This window comes from Hylaeus anthracinus, unplaced genomic scaffold (genome assembly GCF_026225885.1).
Source record: "Hylaeus anthracinus isolate JK02 unplaced genomic scaffold, UHH_iyHylAnth1.0_haploid 12002, whole genome shotgun sequence".
Classification (NCBI taxonomy): Eukaryota; Metazoa; Arthropoda; class Insecta; order Hymenoptera; family Colletidae; genus Hylaeus; species Hylaeus anthracinus.
In genome coordinates, this window is record NW_026534349.1 from 14,828,349 (window position 1) to 14,842,745 (window position 14,397).

The 14,397-nt window shown below is 31.6% G+C and overlaps 1 protein-coding gene and 1 long non-coding RNA gene across 6 annotated transcripts in view; one reads left to right on the forward strand and one right to left on the reverse strand.

Annotated features, from left to right (window-relative positions):
• The window catches only part of LOC128891727 (uncharacterized), a 190,111-nt gene that overhangs the window by 135,657 nt on the left and 40,057 nt on the right, over nt 1-14,397 (reverse strand). The window lies entirely within an intron of this gene.
• The window catches only part of LOC128891673 (protein split ends), a 139,850-nt gene that overhangs the window by 96,499 nt on the left and 28,954 nt on the right, over nt 1-14,397 (forward strand). The window lies entirely within an intron of this gene.

Here is a 14,397-nt window from a genome sequence, read left to right on the forward strand (position 1 = left end):
TTTATCATTCATCGACTCATTGATTTTTAACCATTTAGTATTGAATATTTGCACACTAGTTTAGAATATTTGCACACTAAATGGCAAAAGGTTGTTGATAACGAGGATAATTACATAATCGATTAAAAATAGAAATGTATTATGAATGTATTTGTCTGAATTTAATGTAAAAGAAATGACATTACTTTTCGGTACACCTAAATATGTGGATATGTCAGCATATGTGGTCGGCGAAAAATATAAACTGGTTCTGGAAAACCTTGTGAAAATAGGAATGGGTCAAAATGACTGTGCTTCGTAAACCTAATGTTAACCTTCTTATATTCGTGGCATAGTTCAAAAAAAGATTTTTAGCGTTTTCGGACTTGCTGCAGAATATATGAGGAAAAAGCTTGGTAGAGGTCTTCATTCGAATTTTAAATAATTACAAGTAGATTGCGGACGTTTATGTATTTATGGGAAACGAATATATGGGGAATTCCATGACAATCTGCACAAATGCAAAAATATGTAAAATATCAATAATGATATAAATGTATACCGTTTCCAACGAAAAACATACTTTAATGTGTGTTTCAATTCATTTTCTGTATCTGTGAAAATATGAATTATACTTGCACAAACGTCTGCAGTCTAATTACAAGGTAATCGTTCTGATTATTCGAGTATTTTTTTTGTCGATTGTGACTCGCAATGGTAATAGAACATTCTGAGTAGTATCTGTTGAATAATAGTTCATTTTATATTTAAATTTATATTTTATATTTAAATTTATAAAGAACAAGCTACCAATATTCAATTACTATTGGTGTCCCAGTCGCTGTCATATAAATGCAATGAAAAACATGATCCCAGCTTCGTAATATTCATTCATAAAATTTAAATAAAATCATTTATAGCTTTTCGAGAACTCAGTAGAGTCGCTATGTGGTTTTATCACACTGACATACCTAAAATAATTAGTAGACTACTTCTAATACTAATAGATTCAGAGTACAGTTGACTGAAATTAAAAAAATAGAATGCAATTCATCGAACTGTTACTAATCATATTCATGAAACAAAGTGTAACTCTCATGACTAGGCTACCGTCGAAATTAAATAAACTTACCTTGATAAAAGCAGAATTCTTATACATACAGTGGGTGTAGAATGTATTCGTACACCGATCAATTTCCCAAAAAACTTTTCTGCGAAATTGTAGTTTATTAACTTCTTCTATTATAATCAATGATATTTTACATATTCTCGGAAGTTTCTAAAATAGATATAGGTCTAAACAACATTTACTAGTTAATATAATTTGTGAAATTGACACAAAAAATGCGAAAAGTGGGTAAAAGTATAGAAGCAATAAGTATTTGTACGATTCTTATGACGAACCATTTATAGTACAGTTTGTAACGTGAACACATTAGTTTATTGCTCCGTGCGAATTAGTAAACATCAAATTTCGAGGAAAGTACTTTTAAGCAGTTGTGCGTATACTTATTGCTTCAACATTTTTATCAATTAATTGTTTTTTTCTTGTTGATTTCGCAACTTACATAAATACCTTTTTTTTTTGTAATCTATCTATTCTAGAAATATCCGGGAATATGTAGAATGTCATTGTTTATCAAAAATAAGTTAATAAATAACAAATTCACACAGTTTTCTTGGAAATTGATCGGTGTACGAATACTTTCTACACCCACTGTATTTCTCACTGCAGATGAGAATGTGGCCGAGAATGGACTAATTTGAAAATATACACGAATAGTATTAATCCCTTGACCTACACCGATTGCTCGGACCATAGTGAACAGGAAGGTAGGAAATCCGAACGAAGCACCACGAGTCAGACTCGTGTTTATGGTTTATGGACCAAATTCCTTACCACGAGTCGCACTCGTGATTGTAGGCCAAAGGGTTAACATTCTGTATCCTCGAATGATTGATACGAGGATCAAACTTTTTACTCAAGGTCGCGGAGGGATTATTCCCACTGTTACTATGATCGATAGCTTACATCCCCGTCATTAGCCAGTGGCTGTCGTCATATTTGGCGCAGGAGTAAAAGCGTGTATGAACAACAGAGTGAAAAGGTTATGAGGTCAAAATCAATTGGTCGTTCAAGGTCACTGATTCCCCCCCCCATACCAGTTGGCTACCCCAGTGCTCTATCTCTCGTCTCTTCGTGCAAACATCCAGGCACACGCTCTCTGTCTTTCAGAGACAGAGCAGCTGGGATAAAAGTGAGAGCACTTTCTGAAATTATTCTAAGGAATCTAGTAAATTTAAAAAAAAAAAATATATACATGTCGAATTGAGTAACTTCCTTCTTTTCGAAGTCGGTTAATTAAATTATACTTGAAAATTATACGCTACTAACGGGCTGTATCGCGAATTCTCAGAGGAAGGATAGATAGGGAAATAGGATCATGTTTCTCAAAGTCATTTTTATAAAAAAAAAAAAATGCTTGGAGAAATATTTGTTATTATCGATTGCAAGACAAAAATAACGTTGTATCATTCAACACGCTACAAACGAGGTTCATCGAGGTTTCACATAGTTTTGTCAACATATTTTTGTACTTATAGTATATCCATCACTTTTAACACACTGTTATTGTTAACAATGACGAAATCCAATATATGATACATACTTTTATACGAAATAGGTGTAAGTAGATCATTTATTAAACATTTAGATCCATTTTTTGGGGGTTCTCTTCAGTATACAATATCTATTTATCTGTAATTATACGTATAGATTAGAGATCACGGTTTTGAACGAATATTAAAATACACGGGTACACGGAACACGTGTACCGTGTATTAAGGGATTACGAAGACGGATATTTTTTATACACAGGTACCAGGGTATAGAAATACGTTGACACCCGGATATCTATGTAAACACACGGGTACCCGGGTATCAAAATACACGGATATCCAGGTACGTACACGTGCATTGAAATATACGGATACGCATACATCGAATTATTCGGGTACAGTATCCAATTATTCTTATATACAAACTTTTATGTAACAAAAGCTTTTATTCTAAAATAATGATCCTTATTAATTTTGAACAAATTGATAAGCAGTAAAACAAATAAATAAAATAAAAAATATAAACATAAGAAGAATAAATATAACAGAATAAATTTTTCAGTGTAATTTGTAATACTTTATTTATTAGTTAAAATAACTGTTCAAGTCAATGTGCGTACGTACCCGTGTATTAAAAATACACGGATTAAAACACGGATCCATTAATTACGCGTGTACCCGGGTATTTCGATACACGTGAAGTAGGGATCTCTAGCTATAGATTAACTGAATTCTTTTGTAGCGAAAAGGATCCGAACACTTGCATTAAATTGATTTCTGTTTAAAGATTCCAATTTTTGTAATTTTTTATTTCGTTCGTAGCGAGATAATATCTCCTGAAAGTCTGCTAATTTTCGCAGTGTTATCTTTGTTACAAACGTTAACGTGGTTCAAAGTCAAGGCAATAGGATATTTTAGTCACGGAAACGATGCGCATGTGAAGGACAATTTTCACGACGAGTCACGTCGTGAGAATTAATTAAATTACTCGTCACAGGAAGCAGGTAAAACGACATCGATGTAATGTTGTTATCGATGACCGGCCTTATTATTTCTTTCCATACAAGATTCCCTATTTATTATCTCTTTCCCTAAATATAATTCACGTACGATCCGCATCTTCCAATCATCTTCTGGTACGCGTTTAGCGTTGGATTTATGCACTGTTGCGTCATGGATTTATCAATACGAGCAATCGCCTTTTATATAATTACAACACTGTTTTACGTCATGCAGCAAAATGTAAGGCTTACGAGAATAATCTCTGTTATATCACAAGGAGTAGGGGCGGAGGAATTTGTAATCTATAGGACGCTATAGGACTTTTACGATAAACGATAGTTTTCTAGTAGACTAGATAGAAATTAGATATACAATTATGATGTCAGTTTTTGTTGAGTATTTTTGTAATCTTTATTATGCCAAAAAATAAATAGTTCAATTCTTATATGAAAGTGCAGTTGCACTTTGCGGATGCATTGCTTCGATGAAAGACCAGAAGTGTTATTGGAAGGAAAACCTTGTAGTAGCATTAAACTATTTCATCAACTTTTTTCCATAACTAATTTTTATTATCTACAATGAATCAAGAAGTACAACGCTTCTTCGCATAAATACCAATTTAATTCTGTTTGAATAAACGGAATGACGAAATTGATATGCGTTTGTTTTTTACTCGTTATCTGTTATTCGAATGAAAGTTTGCTCATCTGTGGTTGTCACGAGCCACGTAGTCTTGACACGGAATCGTATTCGTAGAAATACATATGCAGACAGATAATCGATTAAACGATGACTCGTTATCGTAACGTTGTTCAGACACAGTATAAAGGTCCATTTTCACGTGACAAAAATCCGCGACTTTGGCGATGACAACACGGTCGATAAACAGATAGTTGTGCTATGCCGTTTGTTAGCAATTAGGTATGACGTAAATTTGTGAGATTTTAGCGGTTCCGAATGTTTTGAAAGAAATTATTTATGTAGAAAATAGTACAATAAAATAAATTTGCGACATTGGAAGCAAAAAGAGACTCTAACACGTTGCCCGCTGGTTTCACGTTATTACAGTGGGTGTAGAAAGTTATTCGTACACCGATCAATTTCCAAAAAACCTATGTAAAATTGTAATTTATTAACTTATTTTTTATAAACAATGATATAATCAATACTATACAATAATCAATAAATTTTATAAACAATGATGTAAGTTGCGAAATTAACAAAACAAAAAAACAATTAATCGATAGAAATATTGAAGCAATAAGTATTCGCACGACTGTTTAATTTTTAAAACTTTGTTAAAAAAAAAAAAGAAATTTACATTAATTTATAAGTATATAATACTTTCTTCGTGGGATTTCCTTTTGATTTTATAATTATTGTAACTCTTCTAAGCATTAAATTAACTAAATCATTAGTTATTCGAAGTGGGATCTTCTTCCATTTCTCTATTAGAGCCATTGTTAAAATTATTAGGTTGTCCCAAAAGTTTCTTTCGTGAGTTGCATTCAATTATTTTCTGTGGAAGTGTTTATATAAATAGACAATCTAATTCCTTAGACATTGATGCTGTAACAGTAACGAAGCGAAATGAATCGTACACAATTCAGTAATAGAACATGAAACATAAAATATTGTGTATATATTAATTATTAATAAAACGAAAGAAACATTTTGGGACAACCTAATATTTTCCTGGAAATTTGATGTTTTCTAATTCGTACAGAGCAATAAACTAATGTGTTTACGTTACAAACTCTACTGTAAATGGTTCGTCATAAGAATCGTACAAATACTTATTGCTTCTATACTTTTACCCACTTTTCACAAAAATTTTTGTTGATTTCACAAGTCACATTAACTAGTAAATGTTGTTTGGACTATATCTATTTTAGAAACTTCCGAGAATATGTAAAATATCATTGATTATAAAAAAGAACAGAATTTAAGAAACCACAATTTCACACAAAATATTTTTGGGAAATTGGTCGGTGTACGAATACATTCTACACCCACTGTATGAGATTTTTAATCTATAATATATGCACGCTTTTCTATCAAACAAAATACGTTTTAAACTTTGATGTAGGTGCTTGAAAAAGTTCCACACATGGTCAACTATTTGAAATGTTACTGTTATTTGGTGAGAATCGTAATGTGTTAGGTGTAGAAATTAATTCTGCGCCTTTACATGTAATTATGATTCCAGGTTAATAAAGGTATTTACTGACCATCTTATTACGTTAAAGTACCGTTTACAGCCTTCGTCGTAATGAAACATACGTATTGGTTTTGATATTTTGTTTTTACAACTGCGTGTTAGTTGTATGTTGTATGGTTTCCCTTTATAAATAAGTGGCAAGTTTATTAAGGCACAGAAATTATTTCTACCCCTTATACATATAAGGAATGTAGTATTATACAATCATATAAGTAATGAAAAAAATTAAAAAATAAAAATTGCATTTTCTGCTTTATCGATAAATTAAGTATTTTCTTGCGAATATTATACAATAATATAAGTAATGAAAAAAATTAAAAAATAAAAATTGCATTTTCTGCTTTATCGATAAATTAAATATTTTCTTGCGAATATTATACAATAATATAAGTAATGAAAAAAATTAAAAAATAAAAATTGCATTTTCTGCTTTATCGATAAATTAAATATTTTCTTGCGAATAGACCCGTTTACAGTGTTTTTAATTCTAAAAGATATCGTGATTGTAAGTAATGGTAATTTTAATATAAAAGCAAACGTGCGCATGTGTGTCAATGTCCCTTAGGAGGTTAACGTTGAGAACATCCGTATCCTCTGCCGTGTGCCACTGTTCGAACGTCGAAAACGTTTCTGCCACGCATTCATTTTGCCAGGTCACGTGATACATGCTACACGTATGTCGGCTGTTCACTGCCCTGGCTATTCCCGTCTCCGTACGCGTTGGTCCGAATCACCTTACCGTGCAGTTAAGATGTTCGAATCTTTCAAAAAGAGGAATCTAAGTAAAGTTGAATCCCAGTGACCATAATCGATTTCCAAACAAGATCGAGTCCTATCGAATCCCATGAAATTTATTTCTGAAAAAACGATCCAAAGAATCGTTTTCTTAATTATAAATTATGTACGTCCCACGCAAGCTTTGGAATCTTTAGGTTAATATTAATATTACCTGTTTTTCAAAATAATTCTGTTACTTGATCGAACGTTCCTTGCAATAGGTAAATGTTTGATAATTACCGGACTGTGAATTTTACATGCTTGCGGCATTTTTGACTACATAAAACCGTGTATGTATGTATCTTTACAAAATGATAGATTAATATTATTACATGGCTTTATAAAATATGTTTGTACGCATTTTGTTTGCCTTCCATATTAGCGTGTTCTATAAGTGCATACAATTCGTAGTCTAGTCATGATATTAAGGAGAGATAAATAATCCTATGTATTTTCCAATACTTTGAAGATGTTCAGTTAAGAAAACGTGGAAAATAACGAAAACAACAAAATTCACGTAAACTTTGAAGACAATGATAGATAACGAAATTATTTTTATTACTATTGGGCGTTTTTGTTGCTTACATTTAAAGACTCATACAGTGGGTGTAGAAAGTTATTCGTACACCGATCAATTTCCAAAAACACTATGTAAAATTGTAATTTATTAACTTATTTTTTATAAACAATGTCATTCTACATATTCTCGGAAATCTCTAGAATAGATAGAGTACAAAAAAAATAGTTATTTATGTAAGTTGCGAAATTAACAAGAAAAAAACAATTAATCGATAGAAATATTGAAGCAATAAGTATTCGCACGACTGTTTAATTTTTAAAACTTTGTTAAAAAAAAAAAGAAATTTATATTGATTTATAAGTATATAATATTTCTTTTTGATTTTATAATTTATAAGTACATAATATTCACATCGTGCATTAATATAAATAAGGACATTCATTTATAAGTATATAATAGTTCCTTTTGATTTTATAATTATTGCAACTCTTCTAAGCATTAAATTAACTAAATTATTACTCTATTACATAAACTCTATTACAGCCTTTTTTAAAAGTACTTTACTGGAAATTTGATGTTTTCTAATTCGTACGGAGTAATAAACTAATGTGTTTACGTCATAAACTCTACAGTAATTGGTTCGTCATAAATAGACTGCGGATCTTTATGCATTTATAGGAAATTTGAACGTGCAAGAACCTACAAAATGCAAACAATATGCTAAAATATAAAAAAGATTGAAAGTAAAGTTCATGTTATAATATTTGCAGAATAAAATATATTCTTATTTAGGTTCGGTTTTTGTAGGCACGTTCGTAAAGATTTTATTTTGCATAAAGATCCGCAATCTAGTCATAGGAATCGTACAAATACTTATTGCTTCTATACTTTTACTCACTTTTCGCATTTTTTTTGTTAATTTCACAAATTATATTAACTAGTAAATGTTGTTTGGATTATATCTATCTTAGAGACTTCCGAGAATATGTAAAATATCATTGATTATAAAAACAGAAGTTAAGAAGCTACAATTTCACACAAAAGTTTTTTTGGGAAACTGATCGGTGTTCGAATACATTCTACACCCACTGTATATATCAATTTATTTAGACAAATGCATCAGAGACCAGGTGCAACAAGAAATAACATTGAAACCTAACCTCGGTTACAATGACCACCTATCAAGAGAAGCATCTTGGCTATAAAAAAAGTCAGGATCAATTGTACAAGAATTGATTGGAAATATCGATAGTCGCTTCGAGAAAATTGATTTTTTTTTTTTTTAAATTGATTTAGAATCGAACATCTTTGTGGGATTTTAAGGAAACTTATGTTTTTCCTGTTGTTATTCAAGGAAGGTCATGTTCGCCCAACTTTACTGTCACTGCCTTTTTTTTTAAGAATTCAAAGATGGGTCGAGACTCAAATAATACAAATGGCAGTATTCCGTCAATACTCGTCACGTACTTTATCCGCACAGTAACGTCGCGTTCCACGAAAAATCAGGTGACCGTGACGACGTGGTCATTCGCAATGTTGCCATGCTGTACTCTTACGCGCACGCGCAGTATCACATCAGCAGCTATGAACCACGACGGAGGAGGAACGAGGTTGCCGTAACTGCAGTAACGTACTTAACCTCCTCAGGTTTACTATAGTAATTGTACGTGGACTTTACGATTATTGTTTAATGTTAAATAATTAATTTCGTTAAGTAGTAAATGTCGCGTACTCTCAATCTATCGCTGTTCAAACGTCTCGTAATAAATAGTGATATCTCTCAAAAGATATATTACACCGTAACTTGATACATATTAATGCATCCCAATAAAACGTAATGGAAACGTTACAGCTGAGAGTATTTTTTTAATTATACTTTTTTTTCTTCTTCAATTTTGTGATATCAATTATATATTCAATTAAATCAGTTAATATTCAATTCAATTCAATTTTGTGATATCAAAGCAATAATTCATGATCTTAAATGTGGTAGGTTACAGTTAGATGAACTTTCACGTTAGAATTGAGTCAATAAATGTTAACGTACGTACATTAGCAATAATTATCATTTTAATTGTTAAAATTCACTTAGAAGCTATAAGGTACAAAAAAAAAAACAACATACTTCACTTAATTTCTTTTGTCACTCGTCACTTTATCGAAGTGATCGTGCAGGCAGAAAATATTTAGGATCAATTCTGACTCTGACTTCAAGAATGTTTAGACAGATAATTTTATTATCGTTACTTATTTACAGTTAGTATATCGCTATAATCAGTGATGGGCAAAACCCTAGGCTTCGAATAAATCTGAAGTTCGCCGATATGTTTGTCTCGTTTCCTCTTTTCAACATTTTCCAGAGAAAGAAACGAGACAAACATATCGGCGAACTTCAGATTTATTCGAAACCTAGGGTTTTGCCCATCACTGACTATAATATTAGTATAATCAACACCTTGTCCTACGATTAATTGTGGAACCGTGGGTGCCACAGTCAGGTATAAAGTCTCTTGTCCACGTTCACACGACCCGTCTCACTCGTGCTTTTCACGATTGATTCAAATTCCTTATCACGTGTCTCACACGTTGTTACAGGCTAAAGGGTTAAAATACGTATTAGTATAATCCTTAGAAAATTAACAAAGCATAAAGGTTTCTTTTTTTTTTTTTTTTACCACTGATTAATTTCTGTAGCGAACAGGTTGAGGAAATAATTTTACTTAAACGATAACATAAATTTAGTAACAGGTGACACAGAGTGACGAATTTAAAATGAAAATCGTAGTTCTATTTTACCCGCCCGTTGTCGACGAGTATACGCAAACACATTAATACGACCCTGAAAATATCTTATCGGCCGCCATGCCAACTAATGTTTTATGGCAAACTTAAACACGAGATTCTAGGAAACTGTGTACGTCGCCCGTCATAACAAAGGCACAATATTGTACTTCCCCAAGGGTAAACATAGACACGCATGCAACCAACAGACAGAAACGTAAACGATGCAGTTTCCGTCCACACTTCGCGTTCCACGTCTCCGGTTAACCTCTTGAGAAATATCGACGCACATGTGTACGTTCTCGCTTTTCTGTCAAAATTGCTGTGCTTGTGCGTATTCGAATCAAAGAAAATAGAATCCATCTAAAATTCGTTCCTCAAGCAAAGAGATTATAATAGTAATATAATATACATATAACAAATATAATATTATATAATGTAATAATTAGACTGCGGATCTTTATGCAAAATAAAATCTTGGCGAACGTGCCTAAAAAAATTGAACCTAAATAGGAATTTATTTTATTCTGCAAATATTGTAACATGAACTTTACTTTCAATCTTTTTTTATTCTTGCATATTGTTTGCATTTTGTAGGTTCTTGCACATTCAGATTTCCTATAAATGCATAAAGATCCGCAGTCTAGTAATAATATTTATATGTTGCTATGTATTATTATTATATTATATTATATTATATTATACTATAACTATAACATATAATTATATGTACACTATACTATGTAACTGTTCGTTTCGTACCAAATGGTAACGGTTTGGTATTACGAATGAAAACTGCTACGCTTGCATTCTTGAAGGTCCGTTATCTATGATAAGCGCCACGTATAATCGATATCGATGAAATTATCGCGTTCGATAGAGAAGTTAATATCAAATATTTCTAACGTCAGTATACAAGGTGGGGCAATATTTTATTTATTTATCTTTATCCGAACCCATTACTGCGCATATATACACTTATCGCATACATACAAGATGAACATATAAAATAATAGGTTGACAAGTGTCCAAAGGAGCCGCGCTTTAGCCGATAAACTCCCTTTTCTAACCCAACTTCAAAAACTTATAAAGAATAAATGTATTTTTAATATTTTCCTTGCCATAAATCTTTCCACCGCCCTCTGTATAAAAATTATGTTCGGAGATTTGTGAAGGTTTTCACACTGTACAACTTTCGTTTAACTAATTTTGTTCCATCTGTTACCAAATTCGAGTTACTAAAATTTGAAAAAAATCATAACTCTCGATTGCGTAAACGGATTTTAGACATCGGAAACGGGAAACTGCGCGTCTTTGGGTATAGAACTTATAAAAAATATAAATTTTTTTAAAAATGAAAGAAAGATTTCCTATAAAGATCGCTTATAAAAATTATTGTTCACCTCCTCGGTCAAAATGAAGCATATTTCGTTAATATCCAGGATCGTTAATAACATGTAGAAGCAACTTTTAGTATTTATGGGAAAAAAAATTCCTGAATTGAATTATAGAATTAATATACGTATATGTTTAATATTGGATGCATGGAAAATTGATTTGTTAACTTTTCGGTCGAGTAAACGTCGCGAGTAAATTAATAAGTATAGTGTGTTTTTTTTTCTCGTTGTTTACTATTCGAATAAAATTTGACTTATCTTTTATTGGTAACCCTATCTTTGTGAAACGAAACCGACATTGGACCCTTCTACGTTGATCTGACTTGTTTACGTGTTTCTAAGTGTATTACTATCTTGGACGCGTAAGACCGAATGATAATTAAACGATTGTTACTGACTTACCTTATCTTTTTACTTCGTGAACATGTATTGTTGAAATGATTTCCGTACAAGCTGTAAACTGACTACCTACCGTTACTTTTGTACCAAATGAATATCATTTACAACTTTCACGGAATTAGGATCTTTATGGGACCGTTTTATATAAGAAATAGTTGCAACTGTATTGATACAAGTACTTGCTGGAAAAATAATGTTGCGTTCTTTTTTTTAATTCTTATCACTTTTTGCGTAATCTTACTCGATAAAAGTAATACCGATGAGACACTTATTGCATTACATCTCGGTGAAGTGACGGAATTTTATATATGAAGTATCTATCGATCGATAAGGGGCCTTATCAGAACTACTTGAATTGTTTTATTGTAGGTATTGCAATAAAAAATATCTTATTTTTAACCTATTTTTGATACACATGAAACAAGTCGAAAAAAGTGCCTTTGATTTATATGGTGGAAAAATTACAATTTACGAATGCAGAGGGGCGTTGAGTTAAATCCAAGAATATTTCATGAATATGCGTAAATTTATTGCGAACAACATTTGATGATAAAATATATTATACGATTATATTAAATAAATTACACATTATAAAGAATTATAATAGTGGTATTAATATATTAATAATAATTATGTAGTATTGACATACACATGCAAGTGCTACATAATCATTTTTAATATACAATAGATGTATATTATCTGCTTATATTAGTTAACATATATCGTTGTAATAAAACCTGGATATTAAATATTAAGACTATAGAATTCATTATAATAGTGTGTGAAAGCATTATTGCTTTATTAATACAAAGTTCTCAACCTTTAATTTAGTACTAATTTTCCAGACGCCGTTACATATTACAATTCAAATTCCATTAAGTTTCATCACGTCGTATAATATTCGTATCGGCGCATTTCGTAAGAAATCTTACGAAATTCATTTAGGTTATGTTATACAAGGTGAACTGCCTTGTTTATCTGTATGCAATTTTTTTTTTTTTCATTTCCATTTATCGGCACGATCAAAGGATTACGATATGTCGATATTGCCACATGCTACCTCACAACAATCGGATTAATAATTTGTGTAAAAAATTATTGATTACGTAAACTGAAATCACGTAAAGTGTTGAGTAAAAATAGAAACAATTTTATTTCCATTCCAACGAAGATTAATCTAATATTTTTATTCAATAAAAATCCTTCTGGCGTATAAGAAACCATATATTCCTGAATCTCTATAATTCGTAACCCATTTTTATGTAATTATTTGTTTACATTATATCATAATATTTACGTAATAATTTACGTAATTCTTTTTTTAAATTAATATATGGATAATATATTAATAGGTGGCGTTTCTAATTCCATATTTAGATAAAAGGGGATTTCAATGCTTTTTCTCAAATATTGACTAATTGTAAGTAAAAGGAATGGCCTAGAATGGCAAGAAAAGAAAATTAAATTTTTTAGGAGTGTTTAAAAAAAAAATATCAAATTTAGCGCTTTGCATTAAAAACATATTTTAAACAATAATATCCATCCAATTTTGTTTACTTCATATTCGAGATATTCAAATAAAGTAAGGTAATCAAATAAATTAATTTTGGAGTTATCACGTAAAGTTATCGTTGCCACGGATTGAAAAAATATTGTTTAAAAGAAAAACGGCATATCTCGAAACTTTCTGTTTGAAATAAATTGAAAAAATTACTAAAAGTACCTTGAAACATACCTAAAATATTTTCAAAGTTATGAAAACATTACATAAATTCCTTTCTGTAAAAAAATTTATGCCAAGAAACATTTAATACTTGGACTCCTATCGTGGTTTCCCCCCTTAATTCCGGCCACGTGTTCGGGGTATGGCACCACTGTGCAACGAAACGAAAGGTGTGTCATACAAAGGCGATTCCGGTCAGGACAAAGAAGCGATTCCAATATATATATATATATATATATATATATATATATATATATATATATATAAAAAAAAGAGGCCGACGCGTCTGGTTTAACGGAAAATTTCTCCGCGTTGCGTGCGTAAAAGTCGACGCTCGCATGGCAACCGTCCCGGTTTTTCTCTCGCAGGCAAACAAGATCGTTTGAGAAACGCGAAACGGCCACGCGTACTCCAGCCTTTAAAGAAATTCAGGTCGAAGTTTCTCGCGAAGGTGAGAGATAAGCACGGTGACCGTATGCCAGTGGTGCGCAAATTCAAAGTAATTTTAGCAAATTTACGGGGTACAGCGTCCCTTAGAGGCTGTAGCTATGTTTAATCGCAGCTACAGTACGAATTTAGCAATCCCAAGGTACCCGATCTATAGTGGGCCCAATGGGTCCCAAGAAACTATTGGTTTACCTAATAGGAGAATTACAGAGAGAGGTATGTAAGTAGATTCAAATGCAAACGAGTGCAAAGCGAGTATTAACCCTTTGACTGCGAAAAATTGGACCCAGAGAAATTTTTAGATTGGTCGTCAGGTTTTAAAAAATATTACCTCATAGAGAATGACACGTGCACTAAGAAACGTTCTTTCATATAGTCAATGTCTTATTAGCAGACAATTTTTCGTTTGTTCCCCAAAAATTCACAAATATGCGTACAATATAATATTTTTACGAATTGTCCTACGTAAGCTTCTTCTTCTTCTTCTTCTTCTTCTTCTTCTTCTTCTTCTTCTTCTTCTTCTTCTTCTTCT